The sequence below is a fragment of the Oryctolagus cuniculus genome, chromosome 13, assembly GCF_051225735.1.
Source record: "Oryctolagus cuniculus isolate XC-2025 breed Fujian yellow rabbit chromosome 13, ASM5122573v1, whole genome shotgun sequence".
NCBI lineage: Eukaryota > Metazoa > Chordata > Mammalia > Lagomorpha > Leporidae > Oryctolagus > Oryctolagus cuniculus.
In genome coordinates this window covers 57,607,982-57,632,748 of record NC_142879.1, presented here as the reverse complement: position 1 = coordinate 57,632,748, position 24,767 = coordinate 57,607,982, and the positions used below count along the sequence as shown (strand labels likewise).

General features: G+C 46.9%; 1 non-coding gene across 1 annotated transcript in view; it reads left to right on the top strand.

Annotated features, from left to right (window-relative positions):
* The window catches only part of LOC103351033 (formin-2), a 67,451-nt gene that overhangs the window by 19,804 nt on the left and 22,880 nt on the right, over positions 1–24,767 (top strand). Inside the window, exons 2-4 of the transcript XR_016219025.1 lie at positions 10,221–10,297; positions 10,618–10,751; positions 19,418–19,514. This is a non-coding gene — a transcript (formin-2). The remainder of the gene's footprint in view (positions 1–10,220; positions 10,298–10,617; positions 10,752–19,417; positions 19,515–24,767) is intronic.

Genomic DNA, 24,767 nt, shown 5'->3' with positions numbered 1-24,767 from the left:
TGTATTTCTCTTTCTTGGTTGCATCTTTTTCAGGTTTTGGAATTAAGATGATGCTGGTTTCAGAGAAAGAATTTGGGGGGATTCCCTCCCTTTGCATTGTTTTGAATATCTTGAGAAGAAGTGGTGTTAATTCTTCTTGAGATGCATTGAGAGCTCCTTTATTTCATTTCAGAGCTGCGCCAATCCTAAACCTTGCCAATCCGAAGCCATGAGCCAAGAGCTGCTTAGTGTCTTAAATGTGGGTGCGGGAACCAGCAATTTATGCCATCTTCGACTGCTTTCCCCAGCCATAGGAGAGAGCTGGATGGGAAGTGGAGCAGCCGATACTGAAACCTACACCCATATGGGATGCTGGCACTGCAGATAGCATCTTTACCTGCCAGGCCACTCCACCGGTTCTTGGGGTATTCCTAACTTGGATGTTTGGACTACTGTTGTTTCTGAAGCTGATTGTAGCTCTCGAGCTGCCATGAGTTTAGAAGTAGTTGGAGCCAGAGCTCAGTGTGTCTTTGGAGCTGAGATTGGAATAGTCGTTGGCAATGACTTTCACTGCAGATAGGACTAGAGTTGGCTCTTCCTGAGTCTGCTGCAAGTTCTAAGTATGGACATGTCACTAGAATCATGATTAGAATCAATTTTGGAGCTTATTTTAGTTGATACTCGGTGCCAAAGCTACTTGTGGAGCTGGTAGAGGAGCTAAACATAGAGATGTCCCTAACCTTTTGGTTAGTGCTAGAGCTAGCAATGAAGCTAGCTCCAGTTCTGGAGACAGTGCTGGCCCTAGCCAGTAAACTCCCCAAAGCCAGCTCTAGCATCAAACTTTGACGGGTATGGCAATGGTGTGGGTTATATTTTTATAGCTGGTGATGTAGCAAAGGTACCAGAGGCAGCTTTGGGTCACCTAAGGGAAGAATTGGTGTTGACTCTACCAGAGGCAGTAAAGCTGGTGCTGTCTCTGATGCCAGACTGGGTGGGGAATCTGGGGTGGGAGGTGGCACTACTCCTGACCTGGTGCCATACATGGTTCTACAGTTGAATCTCTGTCTGAAGCTAGTGCTGTTCTCAGTCTAAACATCACAGTCAATGGCTCCATGCTGGTGATAGAGATTTAGTGGATCTGGCTCTAGTGTTGTATTATCCACTGACTCTGCCTCTGCAGCTGGAACCTGGATGAGCACTTTGAGCTCAGAAGTCAGTGCCATGGCTGCGATTGAAACTAGTCTTCCTCTTAATCTGGTTCTGTCTTAACACTGGAATTGAGGTTAGAGTTGGTTCAAATTTTAGTGCTATCACTAGAGTATAGACAGGAGTTTGTGATAGAGTTGTTCTACTTCAGCAGCTGGTGGTGTAGATAAACAGACAGCTTCCTCGAGCTCTTGGCTGAAGCCAACCCAGACACATGGGAGTTGCATTGGAGCTAGACCTGGAGCTGACTGTATTTGAGCACCTAAAGCAAAATCTGGTGGTGAAGGTGGCTGTAGCTTTGTGTCTTAAACTAGCTTTAAATCTGGAGAATGCACAGGGCTGGCTGAAGCTCTAGAAAGAGGGAGTGAGCTGGTTATGGCCATGGCTCCAGTCTAGAGCTGACCGTAAACTCTGGTACTGGCGGTATTACTACTGTGGTAGCTGGGGATGCTGTCATCCAGGAAGTCATGCTGGAGCCAATTCTGGTGCTGCTTCTAACTCTGGAGACTGCGTCAACTCTAGGTCTGCCTGCGGATCTGCTTCTCAGGCCACGGTCCTTGCTAGAGCCAGCTCTGGGTCTGGGCCTGTTGTTATCTGTTATTCTACGATTGGTTTTTGAGGTAATTCCAGTTTTGGAGCTGGGCAAAAACTGATAATAGAGCTGTCTCTATCTCTAGAAACTGTAATGCCTTCTGGAGTTGTTTGTAGCCCTGAAGGTTTTGCTAGATTTGGTGGTGAACCTGCTTGTAACTTTGGAGTTGATGCTAGAACTGGTATTGAGATTGACTGTAGTACTGGAAATGACACTGGAGTGATTGTGGAAATCGCATCAGGATTGGACTGATATCAGTTCAGGAACTACTTTAAGAATTTCTCCAGGAGCTGAGAGTATGGGTACATCTGGCCAGAGTGCTACCTCTGATCCTGATGCCCATAATAGGCACTAACTCCTATGTTGTGTCTGTGCCTGGAGCTCCTGCTTTCTGTGGAGCTGGCACCAGCCATGGGTGGGCTCTGTGACTGGCGCTAAAGCTGATGCTGGAGCTACAGCAGATGAAATTGTTTCAAATAACAGCAAGTCTGTGTGCCTTTGCAGACACAGACAATATCTCAGTGTCTTTGAATGAAGCCAGAATTTACAACACAGCAAACTTAGCATTCTTAAACTGTCAGCCCCAGAGAGAGGATGTGCTGATCTTGGTCTCACCAAGTAGTCCCACACCAGGTGGACTCCTCTGATCTCCATGGGGGGAGATAAGTGCTGTCTTCCTGCTAATTTGGAGTCCTGGGAGATGCAGGGACACACCCACGCAGAGGTTGAGCATAAGGAATACCTGGGTCAGTGGCTGGCACACCGGTAGCGAGAAAGGTCAATACGGGAAGGGCCTGGTGGTAATTCAGTGCTGTTCTCAGCTGTAATCCTCTGTGTGACTGTGATCTGCCCATTGATTTCTCTAAGCACCTACCAAGTATGCTTTGTCATGAACACTTGTGCTCAGACAAGTTCACGTGGGTCCTGGTGTTGCAGCTGAGAATGTGACCTCGTGCCTGCACATTCAAAGTGCTCTCCATAATTTGATGACTTCCTCCTAGTGTAGTTTCCTGAGTGACAAGAAATGGCTACTTGCTAGCAGGGAGAGAAATCAGGCAGAGTGGCAAGTCCTGCCTCTCCTGCTTCCCCTCATGTCTGCTGTGTTGAGAGCAGGGTCAGGATTCATTAGGGGCTGAGTGGGGCCTTCCCCTGTCCTGTTGTCCTTTCCGGGCACTGTGGGAGCCACGACTGCTGGCTTGTCCACCTCCCTCTGACTCTCAGGGCTTACTGTCAGTGTCCCTGCAGCTCCTGTTTTCTCCAACAGGGCTCCAACTGCTGGAAGAAACTGAAAACCTGAAGGCGTCACTTTGGAAATGTGTGCAATTTGAAGTTTCACTTCTAGGCATCCATACTAAAAACTCGATATTCAGAAAGGTATGAGTGCCCTTCAGCATATTCTGGGAGTGGAAAATTGGCAGAGTCCAGGATTGCACAGCAGGGTCTACTGAGTGAGTTGTGTGGCTGATGAAGGTGCACAAGGGACAGGAAACCAACTGTTTTCACCGCAAGCTGACAGGAGATGGCAGTGGAGCACATGGCCGTGTTGTGTCCCCACCTAAGCAAGGCAAACAGGCCTACACCTCACCATGAGGACAGGACAGGAGAGTAATTCGTGGAGTGGAAACACTTGTGAGTGAAAGGACCACATCATCCTTTATTTTGTTTTGCTGTCAAACTGGTCTGCTTGCTTTAGTGATGAAATAGTTCTTGTCTTTGTCAAAAATGCTGAAAGTTCAGACGAGCTGAGAGCTTGAATTTCATAAATCGTGAATATTGCGGACACTTGCTAATACAACACATTGTTCCTTGTAATACCACAAAATGCACTTCTTTTCGAAAACATTGAGATAATGAATCAAGGTGATAGGATTTTGAAAGTTCCACATACCCGAGCAGATCACTCTTAGTGGTTTGGTCGCATCTCTCAGATTCGGTCTGTCTCATCATTTATCTCTGTCTCAATCTCTCTCTCATATAAATTGATCTAAATGCAGACATGTATATATTTTTGGATGCATGTTTGCTTATGTACCTGTTGCTAGATAAGATCCTCACTGCGGACTGACCAGGAACTTGTTTTTCCCATGGCACTGTCCATGTGGGCACAGGTTGACCCAGCCCAATCACCTCAACAGGAGCAAGGATGCCCTAGCACAGCTGGAACAGAATTAATACATCCCCTCCACACAGAGGCAGTGAGGTTTCCTGTTCCTTGGAGTTTATGAATATATTTACTGTTGATGATTGATTTTTAACATATAAACTTGGATATCTCTGGGATTTTATTTTTAAATAATTTTGGTTAAAACAAAGAAATTTGGCCACTGTGACACTACAGGTTAAGCTGCTACCTTAACCGGCAGCATTCCATTTGGGCTTTGATTTGAGTTCCTACTGCTCCATTTCTGATCCAGCTCCATGCTAATACTCCAAGGAAAGCAGTGGAGTATGGCCCAAGTGTATGGGCCCCTTCACCCACGTGCTAGACCTGGAATAAGCTCCTGGCTCCTGGCTTTGCCTGGCCCAGCCCCGGCCATTGTGCCATTTTGGTGTGAGTGAGAGGACGGAGGACCTCTTTCTCTCTGTCTCCCACCCTCCACATGTCTCTCTCTATCCATCTTTCTCTCTCCCCCTCTCTGATCTCTGCCTTTCAAATAACTAAAAAAAATTATGATAAAATAAGATGTCAGAAGCACATTTCACGCTAAGTGTCAAGAAAGAAGAAGCCAGTTGCTATGTTAGTGCATGCATATGTGACATCCTTTGTAGGTACAGGCCTGAAGACAGAGAGTGAAGAGATTGCCAGGGATTAGGTCTGGACGGTTGGGGGCAATGACTTGGGGAGTACAGATGGATGAAAGGTTCCAGAGTGACACAGTGGTGATGGACACACAGCATTAATTAAAGTGGTTACTATGGAATACCTTAAAAAGTTAATAGTATATTTTATTAAAAGCGAATTTTATAGTATACAGAATAGTAATTTCTTATGCGGAGGTAAAGGAGAAAGATGAACATTACTACATATTGTGTAGTAAGGGAGGGGGCTGTGAGCGCTGGCCCAGGGACAGGTGCCAGCTGTGGAGCTGCAAAGAGCTCAAGGTCTTGGGACTCGGCAACAGGCATTTCCTGCCCAGAAGGTTGCAGTAGATCCGAGACTGCGGTGGGGTCTGGATCTGATTCTGCGGCATTCGCTGGTTCTGCAGCGGGAGCTGTAGGAGTTCCCTGGCACTCTGGAGCTAGTGCCACGGTGGGGTCTGGTGTGAGCTCCCTGGAGGTTTCCAGAGCTGGTATGCGAGCCTGTTCTGGCTGTGGGGCTCCATCTGGCAACAGAGATGGAGGTGGCACAAGCTCTTGTTGTGGAATTGGAGCTTCCGCTGGCCCTGGAATCACAGGAGGAGAACATATCAGCAGCAGGCCTGACTTTTCCTGTGCCTTCCAGAGATAAAACCTTGTCTCCGACTCTCAGGGAAACCTTTGACGCAAATTCAGCTTCCTGAATGACTTTCAGGAAGTTGGGCCTCCATTTTAGTCATCAGGATCCCTTGTTGCTCCTAGCCCCACCCCTGGTTCTGGAAGCTTTTCTGAGTGTGACCCAAACTCTTCACCTCCCCGTGCACTCACATGCACTCATCCCCGTCCTGCTCACCCTCTAGTTCTGCCTCAGTGGGCTCCGGGTGCTGCAATCGTCCCAGGAGGAGTTGCACATGGTGCCCCAGCTCTGAGTCACGCAGGATGAGCTGTGCATAGTCCAGCAGCACGTGCAGACTGGTGTACTGTGGGGGATGATCAAAATCTTGCGGGTATTGCTCCAGCCAGGTGGCCAGGATGGTTGAGATAGCACTGGGGGAGGCAGGTGGGCAGTCCAGTGAGAGGCCTGGCCCTTCAGGCTGCACCATTTTCCCAAGATACAGATGGGGCTTCAGTGCCTCCCATAGCTCTGACCCAGCTCATGCCACTGGAAAACAGGCAGGATAGAGCCCTGGTCCCTGAAGGGGGACTGACAAATGGCCCTATGAGAGGGAGCCCTTGACCATGGTGTCACCACATATCCCTTTACAGTGAAACACACTGTTGCACACTATTGTCTGTGTCTTGTCCTCCCTAGAATGCCAGCTCCACAAATACGGAGTGGGATGTTGTCTGCTTGGTTCACTCACTCTCTGGCACTCAGTAGGTGCTACCTAAGTAACTGAAGCAGGAGGAAGCAAGGAGTGCAACCTCTGTCCCAGGCTCCTGAGGCCTGTGCTACTATCCTCAAATGTTAGTGCTGACAGCACAGTGAATGGGTCTGCTCTTCCCAGTGCTGCTCATCTCCTGAAGTGCCTGACCCCTGGGCACTGGCTGCAACCTCTGAGCACCCATCATGCCTCACTGTGGGACTGCAGCCATATTTGTGAGCAGGATGCCCCCACTCTGACTCTGGGTCCCAGGATGGACTGATGGTGAAAGCAGGTTTGGATGAGAGGTGGTGGTGCTGGATTCCCTCAGGGCTTTATCTTGTCCTCCCGCTACCACTCCCTGCCCCACAGTGCCTGTGGCCCAGTCCCAGCTCTCTGGTTGGTTCATTTGTACAGGGCACCACACAGACCTCAGCTCTGCAAGAACATCACAGGAGGTTCAGATCCAAGACTCCTTCTAGTTGCATGCAACCCACAGACCCCACACTTCCAGCCCAATGTTGTCAAAAACTAGGTCCTTCCACCTCCACCACACCACTCACTGTTTGACTGCGTCCTGGAGTACACCTTCAGCAGTAGGAGAGAACCATGGGAACCTAGAGGAGGCAAGGACGGTATCACATCGGCCCCATGGTTGGCACCCCCTGTCAGTGAGCGTGTCTGGGTCTACCAAGAAGGGAAGTCCAACAGGGACTGGCACGTGTCCTGGGCTTTGGACAAGGTCACTGCCTAGAAAGGTCCTGCTGATCGTGTGACTTCATGTCCACCATGGCAGGAGGAAACTCCAACCAGCTTGTTTCAAAGGAAGCTGAAGGTCTGCACTCCTCTGGCTCTCATCACATATCCTTGGTCTGGTTCAACCCAAAAACACCTGGATGGAATCTGGACCCAGCTCAACAAATAAGGAAACAGTTTAACTTTGCATGGACATTTGATGCAGTGGTATGTCCCTAGAAATACTCCCTTCCCATATCCAAGCTGCTGGGTTGGAGTCCTCATTCCAATTTCAATCTAGTGCACTGTGAATGTGCACCATGGGGACAGGATATGACTCAATCCTGGGGTCCCTATCACCCATGTAGGAGGTCTGTATTGAGTTCTTGGTTTTTGACTACAGTCTCTCTTAGCTCATCTCTTCAGGGAAATTCTATAGAGGAACAGCAGATGGAAGAATTTTTACTCCTTGTCCCTCTCTCAAAGGAATATGTAAAAAAAATTATTGAACCATTCAGCTCAATTTCAGAGAATCATAAAATGCTAAAGCAAGAACTTCCTTTCAGGGAGGGGAAAATAAGGAGAAGGTGGGGTGACCTTGCCAAGACTCACAGGTTGAGGTGGCCTGCAGATTTGGGAGACTGACCTTCCTAACAGTGCGTTCAGCACCTGCCCAGTGGTGGCAAAAGCTCTGTAGGTTCTCAGGAAGGTGGGAACATATAAGGGCTCAAAGCCAAGGAAGGCAGGCACCAGGCGGTCCACCAGCTTCTGCAACGTGTCTTCCTGGGCCCTCCACCCAACGTGGGCATCATACTCGATCAGTTTAGATGGCTTTTTCACCTAGGTTAGGAGAAAGGAGGGACACACACAGTCAGTGCAAGCTCCAGGAGCCACCAGAAATGTAGGAGCTGGGATTCAAACCAATGCCAAAGCCATCACTGATTCTTGTCCTGCATCACACTGATGGCGCTCTGCCTACCCCACCGAACACCCATCTAAGACCCTCAAGAAGCAGGTGGCATCGGGGCCAGGATGTGGAACCCCCTCTGCACTCCTACTCACCCTGGGCCAACAGCGGCCTCTGTTGGCCTCCTGTCTCTCCATGCGGGAGATGGAGTACAGGACCTTGTTCAGCAACTTCTGACCTCTGTTGTGCTTGGAGCTCTGGAAAGACAGTGCCCGGCAGGTGCAGAGCAAGCATCAGGGCCCTGCCTGGTCCCTTTCCCTCTGTTTCTGCCCCTCGGGACCTCCTCTTCTCCTGACCACATGGACCTTGCATCACAGAAAACCCCCTAGAGGATGGGATGTGCTGGCATGCGGGATGTGAAATAACATCTAGGCAGCTATGAGTGCCCAGAGGATTTCTTTCCGCTCTGCCAGCCATGACCTGAGTTGTGAAGAAGACAGCACCACCAGGTTAAGGCCTCCCAGCCTGACCACCACCTACCACATGATAGGCCCTCCCCTCACATACTATTTCCCCCTCCCCAATAAAGGTGTTTTGGGGCAGCCCAGGTGCTTTCGCCATGAAGTCTTGGCCTGAACAGCTTTATCCTGGGTGGTCCTGAGTTACCTGTGGTTGCCGTGTGCTACAAGGCTGGGTGTGGTGGGGGTGAGGCGAGAACCAACGTTGGAATCGCTGCCACAACCCCTCATCACGCGGGTTTCTCGGGCCACGGCCTCGAGAAGTGGGAACACAACAAGAGAACATCTTGTTCTGTCAAGCGTCTCTCGCCAAATGAGCTGCGCAGGGGCCTCTCTCTAGAATGTTCGTGCCTGGTTACCAGGGTTACAGGATCTGTTGTGACCTGTTGCTAAGTGGCGCGGTAACAGTTGGGGCTTCCTTATCTCACCCCTCTTCTCCCATCTGAAGTCCCCAAACCACGCTGGGATTGAATGTATTCCCACCCTGCTGTCCCATTCTGTCTCTGTTTCTCTACACAGTGACACCAGTGCCCCCTTTGAGCAGGACCTATGGACTTCCTGGCTGCTACCACAGTGGCAGACACATGGAACCTTATTTCCAGATTTCCTGACTTTGACCAGGGTGGAACCCTGAATTGGTTACTGTGCCCCTTGGGACACCCCCAGTCTCAGCAGCAGCATTGTAGGATCATTCTAGAATCTACTCTAGGGGTGTCATCAGGTATACAAGTGACAATACTGAGTGAGCCTATGGCTGGTGTCCTATGTATCTAATGCAAAAAGTAGAGCTAAATACAGAAGAGGGTGTCAGATCACATGGGATACAGGGTCTTTGACTCATTCGTGGGGAGTGCACATGATTCACCAATCCCCTTGTTGTCTGATGATTTCAAAATATCTTGTAGAACTGAAAAGCAGATCTGATTCCTGTTATGTGAGCTTGGCATTATCCACCTTCTTCCTTTGCATCGTTTGTCTGTATCATGAGTGGCTTGAAATTGATCAAATCAGGCTGAAGGCAGGAGCCAGGGCCCTCATCTGGGACTCCCATGTGGTTGGCAGGGATCCAAGCACTTGGACCACCTTCTGCTGCCTTCCTAGGCACATGAGCAGGAAGCTGAATCAGAGGCAGCTAATCAGGATTCAAACCAGTTTTGTATTTGGGATGCATGCAGTGAAATTGATGGCTCAACCCAGGCCACCAAAACTCTGGCATGGTGGGCAGACTTCTAGCTGCTCCCAGCTACCTTCACATCCAGGTGCAATTTCCCATGTAGTCCCCTGTCTTGAAGTGTGTACTCGACTAGGGACTCTCTTCTAGTCGATAGGACGAAATGTCATCTGCGAGATTTAGATGTGAAAGGACTGAGAGTAAAGCCTTTTTCTTCTCAGTTCATTCCTTCTCTCTCCTCCCCTCCTCTTTGTCTTTCCCCTCCTCTCCTTTATCCTCCTCCTCCTCCGTCTTTCTGCCCACCATCTGTTAGTCTCCTGTCATTAGAGATGGGTCACTAGGATATCTGCTGCCTTTGGGTAAGCTGTGTGTCTCAATCCTCGCAAGGAAGCAGAGTGGGGAACTCTGTGCTCAGTCCACACTAAATCCTGCCAGTCCCCCTAAATCCTTCCCTATTTGAGCTTCTGTTGAGGCCACAGCCCCTACTCCTGAGAGCCTCTGTGGCAGAAGCCTTGAGGTGAGTATCACTGGACTTGTGGGGCAGTGAAAGCATGAGATCATCACAGTTGTCGTAAATGAACACAGTTGAGTTCATGGTTTCTGAGGGCAGTGCACCTGCTCCAGAGTCAGGTTTGGCTCTACTCCATCCTCTCCTCCTCCCCGTCCAAGCTCTCAGTCCCACTGGCCACCTTCCTAACCTCCTCTCTGGACAAACTCACTTCTGCACTGGAATCTACACAGTGGAGCCTCCCCAGCACACTGCTGTCAGTGTTGTGCAGAGCGGGCTCCTCTTCTCGTCTGCCCCAGCATAACTGTCCCTAAGTGTAGACCTTTCAGATCTCCCATGAAGTGGCTCAGCACTCTTGCAGAACCTTCACTGAGTATGTTACAGCACTTGCTCTTTGATTCCTGCTATTTTTATTTTGAAGATTTTGTCTCCCTCTCCTTGCAGACTATGAGCTTCTGGAGGGCAGGAGCCAGGATGGTCTTTCTCAGTTGGACCCCAGGACTGACTTTGCTGGAAACAAGGTGAGTGCTCAAAGCTCACCACAGCTGAAGGGGGAATGTTGGAAATTTTGGGGCACAGGGAGGACCTCCCCTTGGAGGACCTGGGTGGAGCTGGGCTGGTGAACATGGACCAACATGCACACAGGGTCTGTCTTTGCCCTGGAAAGCAGGGACCTCCTCCACAGTGCAGAGTCTTGGTGCTGGGCACCAAGATTCCTCCAGGTGCATCCCATGAAGCCCTCTCTGCCGCAGACAGTTGTCGTTGAGCAATAGTTAGCCACATGGACTGCGGCCATGCATTACTCCCGCAGGGAGAAACTGAGGTGTTGTGACAACTGCAGGTGGACCCAGAAGAGAGCAAGGTGACATGCTGGTGCCTCAGATTCATACAAGTCACCCACGCCCTTTTGTCTGCTGACAGAATTCTGTGTCAGAGAAAGGAGGTGACTGGTCCAAGGTCACAGGCTGGTTCAAGGTAATGTGGTGCTTTTGTTGGGATTTACTTTGCCTACATTTTGCACAGCCTCAGGATCAGAGAATCAGTCTGACTGGCAAGCGATTCATGAGACTGATAGGATGTCATTCTCATGTCTCTTGAAGGTCAAGGTGACCAAGCCCAGCTCAGTAGATGTGAATAGAAGGACTGTATAGGATTTACAAAGGGAGTGCAAATGGAGCCTACACAGCTGTGCAAACCCTTTGTCCTTCCTTCTGTCCTCATGCCCATCCTCTGAAAGGTAGCCATCCTGAGCCCTCCTCCACAGCACCCTGTAGGAGAAAGAGCACCCTAGCTCTATCCTGTGCCACAGATATTGTGGGTGCATATAGGGCCGTTCCCAGACTCTGAACTCCAAGCTGAAGAGGAGGGATGAGCTTCTGTGGGGGTGTCTGGATGCTGAGTTACCTACCACTTCCTCTGGTTTTTGGTGTTTGCTCTTTTCTGGAGAAGGGAGGGAGTCTAAGCAGGACACCTCAGTGGGAACAGAGCTCTCCTTTCCCAAGCAGAATGACAGAAGCCACTGTATTCTCTCCCTTTCCTGTATCCTGTCAGGGGCTCTTAGGAAATCCTCATCTGTACCCTGCACGGCCTGGTGCAGGTGCAGGGTTGTGCACCAGGTACAGACAGCTGTGCCTCCCGTGGGTCCAAACAGAATCTCAGGTAATAGGCAGAGTGTTTGGCTCTACGATTTTTCCCCTATGGACACTGGGAACCCATGCTGGAATTTATGATTAAAATAAATCGACACCAATAAGCTGGCAGGGGTGACAACAGAACATGGTACAATTTATCACTGAAAGGAGTTGTTAGGAAGAAACTATTTTAAAAATAATTTTGATAAATACTGTCTGAGCCAGCACAATAGACAGTACAAAAGTATTGATGTCTTTAGGATATATTCAAAGCATCTGCAGACATGAAATTAGTGTATGGTCCAGAGTTCTCATTCCTCATTGAAGACACAAATGATCTTAATGAAACGTTTTCAGTAAAAGGACAATAAATGTGTACAAAGTTTCACAATTTTTTTACTGAATCATATTTTAAGAAAAACATTTAGATGTTTAAGAACCTTGTTTCAGTTTGCTGCAAAAAAAATTTCTCTCAACAATTTTTTAAAAATATGGATAGATTTCGGTTTCACTGTTTATTAACCAAAGATTATAAACCTATTGAAGTTCTCTGGGAATAAAGTTTGAGTCCCAGTGGGAGTGTCCCACAGGAAAAGCCAAGTAGACTTTGTCATTGTCACTGTGCTGAGTGATGCTCCTTCCATTACTCCCATGATAAACTTCCTAGGGAGATGGAAGAGCCAGGTCTTGGTCCCTTAGCAAATAACCTGCCTCCCTCCTGATTTTTGGCCATGTAAGAGCACACTAGGGCCACCCAGCAGTGTGGCGGATGCGCAGGTTGAGGGGCAGCTGTGTTGCCTGTGCTCATTCATGACCCGAGTTCCTCCATTCATTACCATTCAGTAAAGAAGGAGGTCAGGCAGGGTGTGAAATGTAAACTGCATCAAGTGAATGTGACCTGGAGGTGCAATGAACTGTTCTCCATGAGGAGGCTGCCTTCCTGTTTCCTGAGGCTGTAATAAATAATAAAAATAAGGTAATATTGTAATAATAATAATGTAATAAATATTTATAAATAAATAATGTAAATAAATAAATAATAATGTAATAATTACAGTTCCCGTTAATCGGGCATATGCAGCTGTGATGTAGTCCACTTAATCTCAACACACTGCTTCCACAGGTCTTGCATGTTCTGCAAGAGAGCAATTTTGTCTCTGTTTTCTCTTTTGTCAGGCAACGCAGGGCCTGACTTAAGGAAATACTAAGAAATATCACTGACGGGGCTGGTGCCATGGCTCACTTGGTTAATCCTCTGCCTGTGGCACCAGCATCCCATAGGGGTGCCGGGTTCTAGTCCCAGTTGCTTCTCTCCCAGTCCAGCTCTCTGCTGTGGCCCAGAAAGGCAGTGGAGGATGGCCCAAGTCCTTGGGCCCCTGCACCCACATGGGAGACCAGGAGGAAGCACTTGGCTCCTGGCTTCGGATCGGTGCAGCGCTGGCCATGGCGGCCACTTGGGGAGTGAACCAGTGGGAGGAAGACCTTGCTCGCTGTCTCTCTCACTGTCTAATACTCTACCTGTCAAATGAATATATAAAAAAAAATAGGGGCAGATCCACGATGGCGGAATATTGAGGGCGCGCACTTATAGTCTGGGAAAAAATAGTTTAATACAAGTGGAGTTGCTGTAGTCTCAGGGAAAGGCTCGGGAAAAAATTGCAGTGGAAACTCTTCTGGATCTAGTGTATGTGACATGGAGGACCTACGGGGAGAGCAAGGACGCCCACGGTGGAAGCCCAGTGGCAGAGTCTGAGCACCAGTGCTGGAAGGGGAGGTGAGACAAAAATCTCAGTAACCCAAGACATTGGTGGGGAAACAACAGAAAGAGCATAGAGGGAACAAGGCTTGAAGCCCCACTGGGGAAAGTTCACCAGGCTGACTGGAGGAGAGGAAAAAATGAGTAAATAAGGGGAACTGGCATGGTCGTGAGCCTCTCTCTCCACTCACCTTACAAAGCTGAGCAAGACAAAGACAAAGAGCAGGTGCCATTTTGGACATAGGTAAAGCACCGCCTGCCATCAGCCAAGCAGAAAAACCTGACTCTGGTGGGGAGAAATTACAGGAGGTTAGGACCTAGTGAAGGTGTGGAGCTAATGAACTGAGACTGTGAAAATCTGAGAGTGGGCGACAAAACTCATGGAGTACACAAACTTGGTAACCGTGGCAACTTGGTGGGAGACTGCAGAAAAATTTGAGACCACACTGAGGGCTGCATAGACCCTTTGTGTGATCCTTGGGGTACAGCAGATGAATACCCACAGGGGCCGGATTTCATACATTGAGTACCCTCAATTCCACTCAGCTGTGTGGAATTACTTCCCTTCTGAGTCAAAAAAAAAAAAAAAAAAAAAAAAAAAAAAAAAAAAAGAGCAAGCGAGAGAGAGAACAACCTGGGTGAATCACCTTTGGCACACCTTTAACCCTGAAGACCCAATCAGAGCTCTCTGGCCACACCCATCACAGCCTCTAAGGATCCATCAAAAGCAGACAGTCCACTTGATCTAGAGATATAGTATATCGAGAAAAACCACTACAGCGAAGAAACCAAAGAATATCTCCACAATGCCAAACAAATGCAGAAACCGAGGAAACAATAACAAGGAAGACACTATGATGCCCCCAAATGAACAAGACACCCAAATTCAAGATTATGAAGAAGATGAGATAGAAGAAATGCAAGAAGCAGATCTCAAAAAATTGATAAGAACATTAAGAAGTTCTCAAAAACAAATTCTTGAAGTACGGAAATCCTTACTGGACAGGATAGAAAATCTCTCTTGGGAAAATGAAGTATTAAGGAGGAATCAAAATAAAATGAAGCAACTAGTAGAACATGAAACTGTGATAGTGGAGAGAAATCATAATGAAATGAAGAATTCAATAGATCAAATGACAAACACATTAGAGAGCCTTAACAGAATGAGTGAAGCAGAAGAGAGAATATCAGACATAGAAGACAGAGAACAGGATGGTATACAGTCAAACCGAAGAAAAGAAGAAGAATTTAGAAATCAAAAAAATATTGTCGGGAATCTACAGGATACTATTAAAAAACCCAACATTCAGGTTTTAGGAGTTCCTGAAGGCATGGAGAGGGAGAAAGGTCCTAACCTTCTGTAATTTCTCCCCACCAGAGTCAGGTTTTTCTGCTTGGCTGATGGCAGGCGGTGCTTTACCTATGTCCAAAATGGCACCTGCTCTTTGTCTTTGTCTTGCTCAGCTTTAGAAGGCCTTTTTAGTGAGATACTAGCAGAAAATTTCCCGGGTTTGTCTACCAACAACAGATGCTGGAGAGGATGTGGGCAAAAAGGGACACTAACCCACTGTTGGTGGGAATGGAAATTGGTTAAGCCACTATGGAAGTCAGTCTGGAGATTCCTCAGAAACGTGAATATACCCCTACCATTCAACCCAGCCATACCACTCCTTGGAATTTACCCAAAGGAAATGAAATTGGCCAACAAACAAGCTGTCTGCACCTTAATGTTTATTGCAGCTCAATTCACAAGAGCTAAGACCTGGAACCAATCCAAATGCCCATTAACAGTAGACTGGATAAAGAAATTATAGAATATGTACTCTATAGAATACTATACAGCAGTCAAAAACAACGAAATCCGGTCATTTGCAACAAGGTGGAGGAATCTGGAAAACATTATGCTGAGTGAATTAAGCCAGTCCCAAAGGGACAAATATCATATGTTCTCCCTGATTGGCGACAACTAAAAAAAAAGAAGACCTAAATGGAAGATCTCTGCGAGTGATCTCAGTGGAAAGAACAGGGCCATCAAAGAAGGAGGTACCTTTCTCTGAAGGGAGGAGAGAACTTCCACTTTGACTATGACCCTGTCTGAATAAGATCAAAGTCGGTGAACTCATAGGGCTTCTATAGCCTTGGCAACTCGTGACTAGAGCCTAGGGAGATTACTGACACCATAAACAAGAGTGTCAAATTGTTAAGTCAACAACACGAGTCACTGTGTACTTACTTCTCATGTAGGATCTGTCCTTAGTGTGTTGTCCAATGTGAAGTAATGCTATAACTAGTACTGAAACAGTATTTTACACTTTGTGTTTCTGTGTGGGTGCAAACTGATGAAGTCTTTCCTTAATATATATTGAATTGATCTTCTGTGTATAAAGATAATTAGAAAATGAATCTTGATGTGAATAGAATGGGAGAAGAAGCGGGGGATGGGAGGGGTGTGAGTGGGAGGGAAATTGGGGGGGGAAGCCATTGTAATCCATTAACTGTCCTTTGAAAATTTATATTTACTAAATAAAAAAAAAAGAAAGTAAAAAAATAAATTTCCCAGGTTTGGAGAAGGACAGAGACATCCTAGTACAGGAAGCTCATAGAACCCCTAATAAACATGACCAAAAGAGATCCTCACCACGACACGTTGTAATTAAACTCACCGCAGTGAAACATAAAGAAAAGATCCTAAAATGTGCAAGAGAGAAACGTCAGATTACTCTCAGAGGATCTCCAATTAGACTCACAGCTGACTTCTCATCAGAAACCTTACAGGCTAGGAGGGAATGGTGAGATATAGCCCAGGTACTAAGAGACAAAAACTGCAAGCCCAGAATATTTTATCCTGCAAAGCTCTCATTTGTGAATGCAGGTGAAATAAAGACCTTTCACAGCAAATGGAAATTGACAGAATTTGTTGCCACTTGTCCAGCCCTGCAAAAAATGCTTAAAGATGTGCTACACACAGAAACGTGGACATCAGTATGAAAGACGGTAAAGGAAGAAAACTACCAGTAAAATAGGAAGCTCAAAGCATATACTAGAAAATATCTTTGGGAAAACATAAAAAAATAGAAGAGGATACAAAAAAATGGAAAAATCTTCCATGCTCATGGATTGGAAGAATCAATATCATCAAAATGTCCATTCTCCCAAAAGCAATTTATACATTCAATGTGATACCAATCAAGATACCAAAGATATTCTGCTTAGATCTAGGGAAAATGCTGCTGAAATTCATATGGAGACACATGAGACCTTGAATAGCTAAAGCAATTTTGTACAACAAAAACAAAGCCAGAGGCATCACAATACCAGATTTCAGGACATACTACAGGGCAGTTGTAATCAAAACAGCATGGTACTGGTACAGAAACAGATGGGTAGACCAATGGAACAGCATAGAAACAGCAGAAATCAACCCGAACATCTACAGCCAACTTGTATTTGATCAAGGATCTAAAACTAATTCCTGAAGCAAGGACAGTCTATTCAATAAATGGTGCTGGGAAAACTGGATTTCCACGTGCAGAAGCATGAATGCACTCAACATGGATTAAAGACCTAAATCTATGACCCGATACCATCGAATTATTAGAGAACATTGGAGAAAGCCTGCAAGATATTGGCACCGACAAAGGCTTCTTGGAAAAGACCCCGGAGGCACAGGCAGTCAAAGCCAAAATTAACAATTGGGATTGCATCAAATTGAGAAGTTTCTGTACTGCAAAAGAAATAGGAAAGTGAAGAGGCAACCAACAGAATTGGAAAAAATATTTGCAAACTATGCAACAGATAAAGGATTAATAACCAGAATCTACAAAGAGATCAAGAAACTCCACAAGAACAAAACAAGCAACCCACTTAAGAGTTGGGCCAAGGACTTCAATAGACATTTTTCAAAAGAGGAAATCCAAATGGCCAACAGGCACATGAAAAAATGTTCAAGATCACTAGCAATCAGGGAAATGCAAATCCAAAGCACAATGAGGTTTCACCTCACCCCAGTTAGAAAGACTCACATACAGAAATCTAACAACAACATATGCTGGCGAGGATGTGGGGAAAAAGGGACACTAACCCACTGTTGACTGGTGAAGCCACTATGGAAGTCAGTCTGGAGATTCCTCAGAAATGTGAATATAACCCTACCATTCAACCCAGCCATCCCACTCCTTGGAATTTACCCAAAGGAATTTTTTTTTTTTTTTACAGGCAGAGTGGATAGTGAGAGAGAGAGACAGAGAGAAAGGTTTTCCTTTTTGCCGTTGGTTCACCTTCCAATGGCCACCACGGCTGGCCTGCTGAGGTCAGTGCATCGCACTAATCCGAAGCCAGGAGCCAGGTGCTTGTCCTGGTCTCCTATGTGGGTGCAGGGCCCAAGCAGTTGGGCCATCTTCCACTGCACTCCCGGGCCATAGCAGAGAGCTGGCCTGGAAGAGGGGCAACCGGGACAGAATCTTATGCCCTGACCGGGACTAGAACCCGGTGTGCTGGCACCGCAAGGTGAAGGATTAGCCTATTGAGCCAAGGCACTGGCGGCCCTTAGGAAATTAAATTGGCAAACAAACAAGCAGTCTGCACCTTAATGTTTATTGCAGCTCAGTTCACAACAGCTAAGACCTGGAATCAACCTAAATGCCCATCAACAGTAGACTGGATAAAGAAATTATGGGACATGCACTCTATAGAATACTATACAGCAGTAAAAAACAATGAAATCCTGTCATTTGCAACAAAATGGGGGAATCTGGAACACATCATGCTGAGTGAAATAAGGCAATCCCAAAGGGACAAATATCGTATGTTCTCCCTGATCAGTGACAACTAACTGAGTACCAAAAAGGAAACCTGTTAAAATGAAATGGGCACTGAGAAACGGTGACTTGATCAGCCCTTGTCCTGAATGTTGATGAACAACTCAATACTTTATACCTTGTAGTATTTTTTTTGGTTGTTCTACTTAATACTATTGGATGAATTCTGTAATTAATACACAGTTATTCTTAAGTGTTGAAACTTAACTGAAAAGTGATCCCTGTTAAATATAAGAGCGAGAAAAGAGAGGGAGGAGATGTACAATTTGGGACATGCTCAAGCTGACTTGCCCCAAACGGTAGAGTTAGAAACATACCAGGGGATTCCAATTCAATCCCATCAAGGTGGCATGTATGAATGCCATCTCACTAGTCCAAGTGATCAATTTCTGTTCACAATTGTTCATAATGATAGGACTAAGAGCCAAAGGGATCACATAAACAAGACTAGTGTCTGAAAATACTAGCTGATAGAATAAAAAAGGGAGAGAACGATCCATCATGGGAAGCGGGATACACAGCACACTCATAGAGTGGTGGATGTCTTAATCAGCACTCTGGCCTCAGAATCAGCCCTTAAGGCATTCGGATCTGGCTGAAAAGTCCATGAGAGTATTTCAGGCATGGAAAGCCAAGACACTCTGGCAAAAATAAATAAATAAATAAATAACTGACCTACATGAAAGATCTCTGTGATTGAGATCCCAGTAGAAAGAACAGGTCATTGAAGAAGGAGGTACCTTTTTCTGAAGGGATGAGAGAACTTCCACTTTGACTATGAACTTGTCTAAATATGATCAAAGTCGGTGAACTTAAAAGGCTTCCATAGCCTTGGCAACTCATGACAAGAGCCTAGGGTGATTACTGATGCCATAATCAAGAGTGTCAGTTTGTTAAATCAACAGCAGGAGTCACTGTGCACTTACTCCTCATGTAGGATCTCTATCCTTAATGTGCTGTACATTGTGATTTAATGCTATAACTAGTACTCAAACAGTATTTTTCACTTTGTGTTTCAGTGTGGGTGCAAACTGTTGAAATCTTTACTTAATATATACTAAATTGATCTTCTGTATATAAAGAGAATTGAAAATGAATCTTGATGTGAATGGAAGGGAAGAGGGAGCCAGAGGGGGGGATTGCAGGTAGGAGGGAAGTTATGGGGGGAGAAAAAAGCCATTGTAATCCATGAGCTGTACTTTGGAAATTTATATTCATTAAATAAAAGTTAAAAAAATAAAAAATAAATTAAAAAAATTTTAAAAAATCACTGAAATACTGCTGATGGAAAGACAGTTATTTACTCATATGTAAAAATGACAAAACACTAATTGTCTTCTAGGAGGTACTCCTGAGAAATTAATCTAAGAGGATTTGGAATTGAACCTGGAGTAAGCCTGTGTAGATGTCTAAGTTTGAATGTCTTCTCATCAACAGAACTGTGGAGCCCGAAGCATTCCTGTCATTTCCCCAGACAACCACGAGAGGGCAGAGCAGGACTACTTATGACAGTGGAGCCATTGCAGAAGCCTAGGTGAGCTCTCTTCAGATTAGGGTTACAGCTTCAGAGAACTTTAGAAGAAACATCTCTGTGCCAGTATTCTCCAATGTAAGAAACAAATCAAAGGTAATACACTAACAGGAGGACGGACTCTGAGGCACACAGACAGGGAAATGGAATTGCCCTGTGGTCTCTGTACAGATCTGCCCTCTTGCTGTCCATCCATGTCATAACTTCTCCCCATGTAAATTGTTTTGATGACCAGATGGCACTGTCTTGTGTCAGTCATGTGGCTTCTTCTTTGTGAAGCGGATCCCTGGTAGCCTGTGATGCTTATCTCAGAGAGTGGAAAGGAACTGAAAGGATCTGACACAGGGCAGGTAATGGGCAGGAGGGCTCAGGGCACAGCCTGCAGGGTTTGAACTCTCATAGTTAGCACAGCTAAGATCTAGTGCACACCAGCTGAAGTCCCAGTGACAGACTTTTCTCTTCCTTGGGGAACTTCACCAAAATCACTTAGATTTGAATAGCATGTGCAAAGTACCTACAACACATTTGAAGGAGTCTAATGCTTTCTGTTACAATCCTGGGTCTCCCTCCCCAGATGATCAGTGTCCAGACAGCAGAGTTTACCCCTTGCTCAGGCCGTGTCCCAGGCCCCACACTCAGCAGCAGATGTGGAAGAGCTGCCCACTGCTCCTGGGTGCATGCACTTGGCCAGGAGATACCTTGTGAATCAGGACCTGCGCTTGGGCAGCCAGGATGTAAAGTCCCAAATCTGTGCTGCTTGGTGACCTTCCAGGCTCTTTATCCCTGATTCCCTTCCTACTGCATCCCCCAGACACGAGGCCCCGCCCCCACTGTTTCCCACAATGCTCATCCTGCTGTGACTTCTGCTTAATTTGCCCCTTCAGGTAGGACTACTCTGCACATTGGGTGTCACGGGACAGCTCAGATCCCCCTGAGTAGCCCATTGGATGTCCCTAGACTAGTTGATCTGCCATCACCTGCTGTTGTTTCCTTGTATGGACTAGATAGCAGCGTCACCTGAACCCTATGTAAGCCTTAGCTGCAGTGAGCTGACTTGGGGACCACACATGCAGCTTTTAAAGCATCTTATTGGCTCATGCATGTCAGCGTACTTTTCAGAGGCAGGTACCCTTCACCTAAAAAAGTCAGTCTATACATTTTGACCTACGTGGTTTACATGTCTCAGCCTACTTTTCTTCTAAGGACAACATCCAATTCCCTCGGCTGAGCAATTTGTAGCAATTTTGTGTTTTCTTTCTGAGTTTCTTGTACTGAAGCTTTGTACAGCAAGCAGACCAGGCTACATCCTCGCATGTGGAGGCTGGACACTTCTGCCAGTTTCTCTGCTGTGTGTGGCACCAGGGGGTGGCTGCCTCTCCACTTGCTGGGGAGATGCATTTTGCAACACATCGTTGATATCCTTTCTTGATCAAATGGAATGGAGCTTAATCCATTTCTCAGGTGGCATTGGTATTTGTAAATCCCAAGCAGTTCTTTGGCAAAACAGTTTGTACTCAAAGATGTTTCTTAGGGAAAGCATAAGCATCAAGGTTCTGAGGACCTCAGCAGTCAGAGAAGCAGCTATTGCAAAGCCTAGGGGCAAATAGTGCCCTTGAGGTTGACAGATTCTAGAAGAGTGAAGAGGGTGGTTAAGGAGGCAGGTTTAATGAGTCCGCACAGTGGCTTGCCATGTTTAAACGGCATCTCATATTGTGTAGTATTTCTTCTCCTCTGGGTTTACTTTCAGAGTATGAAGAAGCTGACTAGCTCTTCCACCATTTCAAAGTAGTTCACCATGAACTTGTTTTTAAGGATTTGTGTATTTGAAAATATAGTTACACTGAAAGTGAGAGAAACAGAGAGAGAGATCTTCTATGTGCTGGTTCACTTCCCTAGATGGCCTTACTACAAGGACTGGGCCAGGCCAAAGCCAGGAGCTTCCTGTTAGTCTCCCATATGGATGGGTGGGGCCCAAGTACTTAGCCCATCTTCTTCTGCCTTTCCCAGGCCTCCAGTAATGGATCTGGATCAAAAGTGAGGCCTAAACCAGCACCCAAAAGGGATGTAGCATTGCAGTCCGCAGTTTATCTGTTATGCCACAATGCCAGCCCCTAACCAGTAACCTCTAACTTGCATAACCACGTCATTTATTGTGTAATGACCCTTGCTTTTTGTAAAAAATACTGATTTATTTGAGAGGAAGAGTTAGAGGGAGAAGCAGAGAAATAGAGAGAGGTCTTCCATTCATTGGTTCATTCCCCAAAAATCTTCACTGGCCAGATCTGGGCCTATCTGGAGGCAGAAACTACTTCCAGGACTCCCAGTGGGTGCAGGGGCCCAACCACTGGGCCGTCTTCCACTGCTTTCTCAGGTACATTAGCAGGGAGCTGGATCAGATGTGGAGCAGCCTGGACTTTGACTGTTGTCCATATGAGATGCCAGCACTGCATACAGAGGCTTAACCCACTGCACCACAGTGTCACCCCGAATAATGCCCCTTTAATCTTAAATTTCTCCTTGGACTTTTACAAAATCAGTGATAATTAAAAACTAGTCTTAAAAATATTGGCCACTCATGAACAAAGGATGTACTTTTCTCTAGAGAGAGGAGAGAAGATCTACATTGCTTATGTCCTTGTGTAAAGACTGACATAGTTTTTGGATTCAAAAGGCTTCCATAGTCTAGGCAGCTCCTATCAAGAGCCTCGGGTGGTCCCTGACATCATACATAAGAGTGTTAATTGTTAAATTAGTGACAGGAGTCACAATGCACTTCCTTCCCATGCAGGACTTCTCTCTTCAATGAGTTGTATTATGAGAGTTAATTGTAAAATTTGTTCTCAGTTTTGTGTGTGTGTGCATGTGTGTGCAAATTATTGAAATCTTTACTTCGTATAGAGTTGGTCTTCTTTGTACAAATTTCAAATGAATCTTAATGGAGAATGGGGCTGGGAAGTGGAGAGGGAGGAGGAGGTGGGGTGGGAGTGTAGGTGGGAAGGCGGGCATGGTGAGAGGAATAACTATATTCCTAAAGTTGTACTTACAAAATTTGCATTCCTTAAAAAATAAATTAACTACTAAATTAAAAAAGGAGTAGGTGAAATCAAAGAAATAGGCTAGTCAGTGTAAGAAGTGAAATGTGACCTGAGACTCCAGGAGGAGGTGCTTTCAATCTTTTTTTTTTTTTTTTTAACAGGCAGAGTTAGACGGTGAGAGAGAGAGAAAGGTCTTCCTTTTCCCGTGGGTTCACCCCCCAAATGGCTGCTACAGCCGTCGTGCTGCACCGATCCGAAGCCAGGAGCCAGGCGCTTTCTCCTGGTCTCCCATGCAGTGTAGGGCCCAACACTTGGGCCATCCTGCACTGCACTCCTGGGCCACAGCAGAGTGCTGGACTGGAAGAGGAGCAACCAGGACAGAATCCAGCGCCCACTCAGGACTCCAACCCGGGTTGCCAGCGCCGCAGGCAGCAGATTAGCCAAGTGAGCCTTGGTGCCTGCCCAGGAGGAGGTTCTTATGCTAATATTGAGGCCAGGGTGTTTGGAACCAACCCCCCCCCCCCCCCCCGCCGCAGGAGGAAATGTGCATGGAAGGGTTTGCTTGGGAAAGTGGGGAGACAGCATAGAAGCCGGCCTCATAGTCCGAACACGGGCCCATCTCTGACTGCAGGTCCCTCTACCCAGCTTCAGGCCAATCTGGAGCAAGGAGCATCCTCACCTCAGCAGCAAAGACCCCTGCCCCTCAGCCCATGCCCAGAGGATCCCCATGCAAGTGACATTGTCCTTCCTGGGGTGGTGGCAGTGACAACTCTGCACTCTTGAATGTGAGCTGTGCAAAATCACAGTTTCTGTGCAGAATCGGGGGCTGGATGTTAACAGAGGTGCCTCCCGCAACTCCTCACCTGATAATGACCCATGCCCAGCTTGCCTCATTGAGCCAACCAGTGGAACCTCTCTAGGGTACTGGCCCTGGAGCACGGGCCCCCAATAACCCTATTCTGGGTTGCATCCTGGCCTCTGGTCAATTTCCATTGCAAGGGGGTGAAAATCCTGGTTGGTTGTCAGTGGTTTATTGCTAACACCTGGTTTCCTGTGCAGCCCCAAGAAGGCTACTTTTGTGTCTCTTTCTTTTCAAGGAATATGTATATAAGTTAGACCTCCTGGGAGTTGTAGTATGTGCACCCTTTTGAATACAATGCTGCTTGAACTAAGTGGTAAACAAGAGAATGTTGGAGATTAGCACTTTTATCAATTCCTTGTCTGGGGATTTTCATCTTAGCAGCTTCCTTTTTTTCATGGAAGAAGTTTGTTGAAGCAACTGTGGACATGGCAGGTCTGAGTGAAAGGGGAAAACAGCAACACCTGTGGTAGTGTTCATAATCACAGGCTGTAGTACAGGGTGTTCAAGGAGAGCGTCGATCATTTAAGGAGACAAACTAACTATTCTTTCAATAAATCTTAACCCTGAAGTAATCGCCAGGCAGACACAGGGTCAGATCTCTGAAGTGGAATTAGGTTTCACGTTCTCCACGGGTAATATGGTTTATGTTGTGTAACTTTTGTCCCGGCAGGCCCGGGAGCTGTGAAGTCCCCTGTGTACCTGCACTGAGCCTGCTCCTGCCTGCATGCCAGGCCTCAGCCACAGCTGCAGCCCTGCTGTCAGGGAGGCCCAGTGCATTCTTCAAAGCAGCCCAGGTGCCAGCAGGGTGCGCTTCAGCCTCTCCTTCTTCTGGCTCCCACCACTGCCTGCCTTGCCAGGTGAGTCCCCTGGACCGGGCGGAGCACCACTGAAGACAGTGATGGCCTGATTTTCCCAGCCGTGGCAGCGGGATCGCAGAGCAGTGAAGCAGAACTAGAAGGTGCCAAGCAGCACAGCTGATGCCACTCAGGAAGGCAGCCACTGTGGGGCCCATGGAAGGCAGAGGCCACGAAGGAGGGGAGTGGGGGCAAGAAGGCTCTGGGCAGGCATGGCCATGGGGACACAGGTGGCAACTCCAAAGGAGAATGTGTTGGACTCCCAGGTGCTGTATTCCGCGGAACTGGAAAGGGCTTACTCCCTGGTCCCAAAGATGCAGGACCTCAGCCCCTCAGGGCAGGAGTCTGGCCCTTCACGAAAGAATTCTGGAATGGTTCTGAGTGCTGGTCCAGGGAGCAGTTGGGGTGGTCCACGAGAATTTGAAACCAGTGGTGGGGTTGTGGAAGGGACCCAGGGCCAGATGGGGTTTTGCACTGAGCAAGAGGATCTGCTGTGGAACTTCCT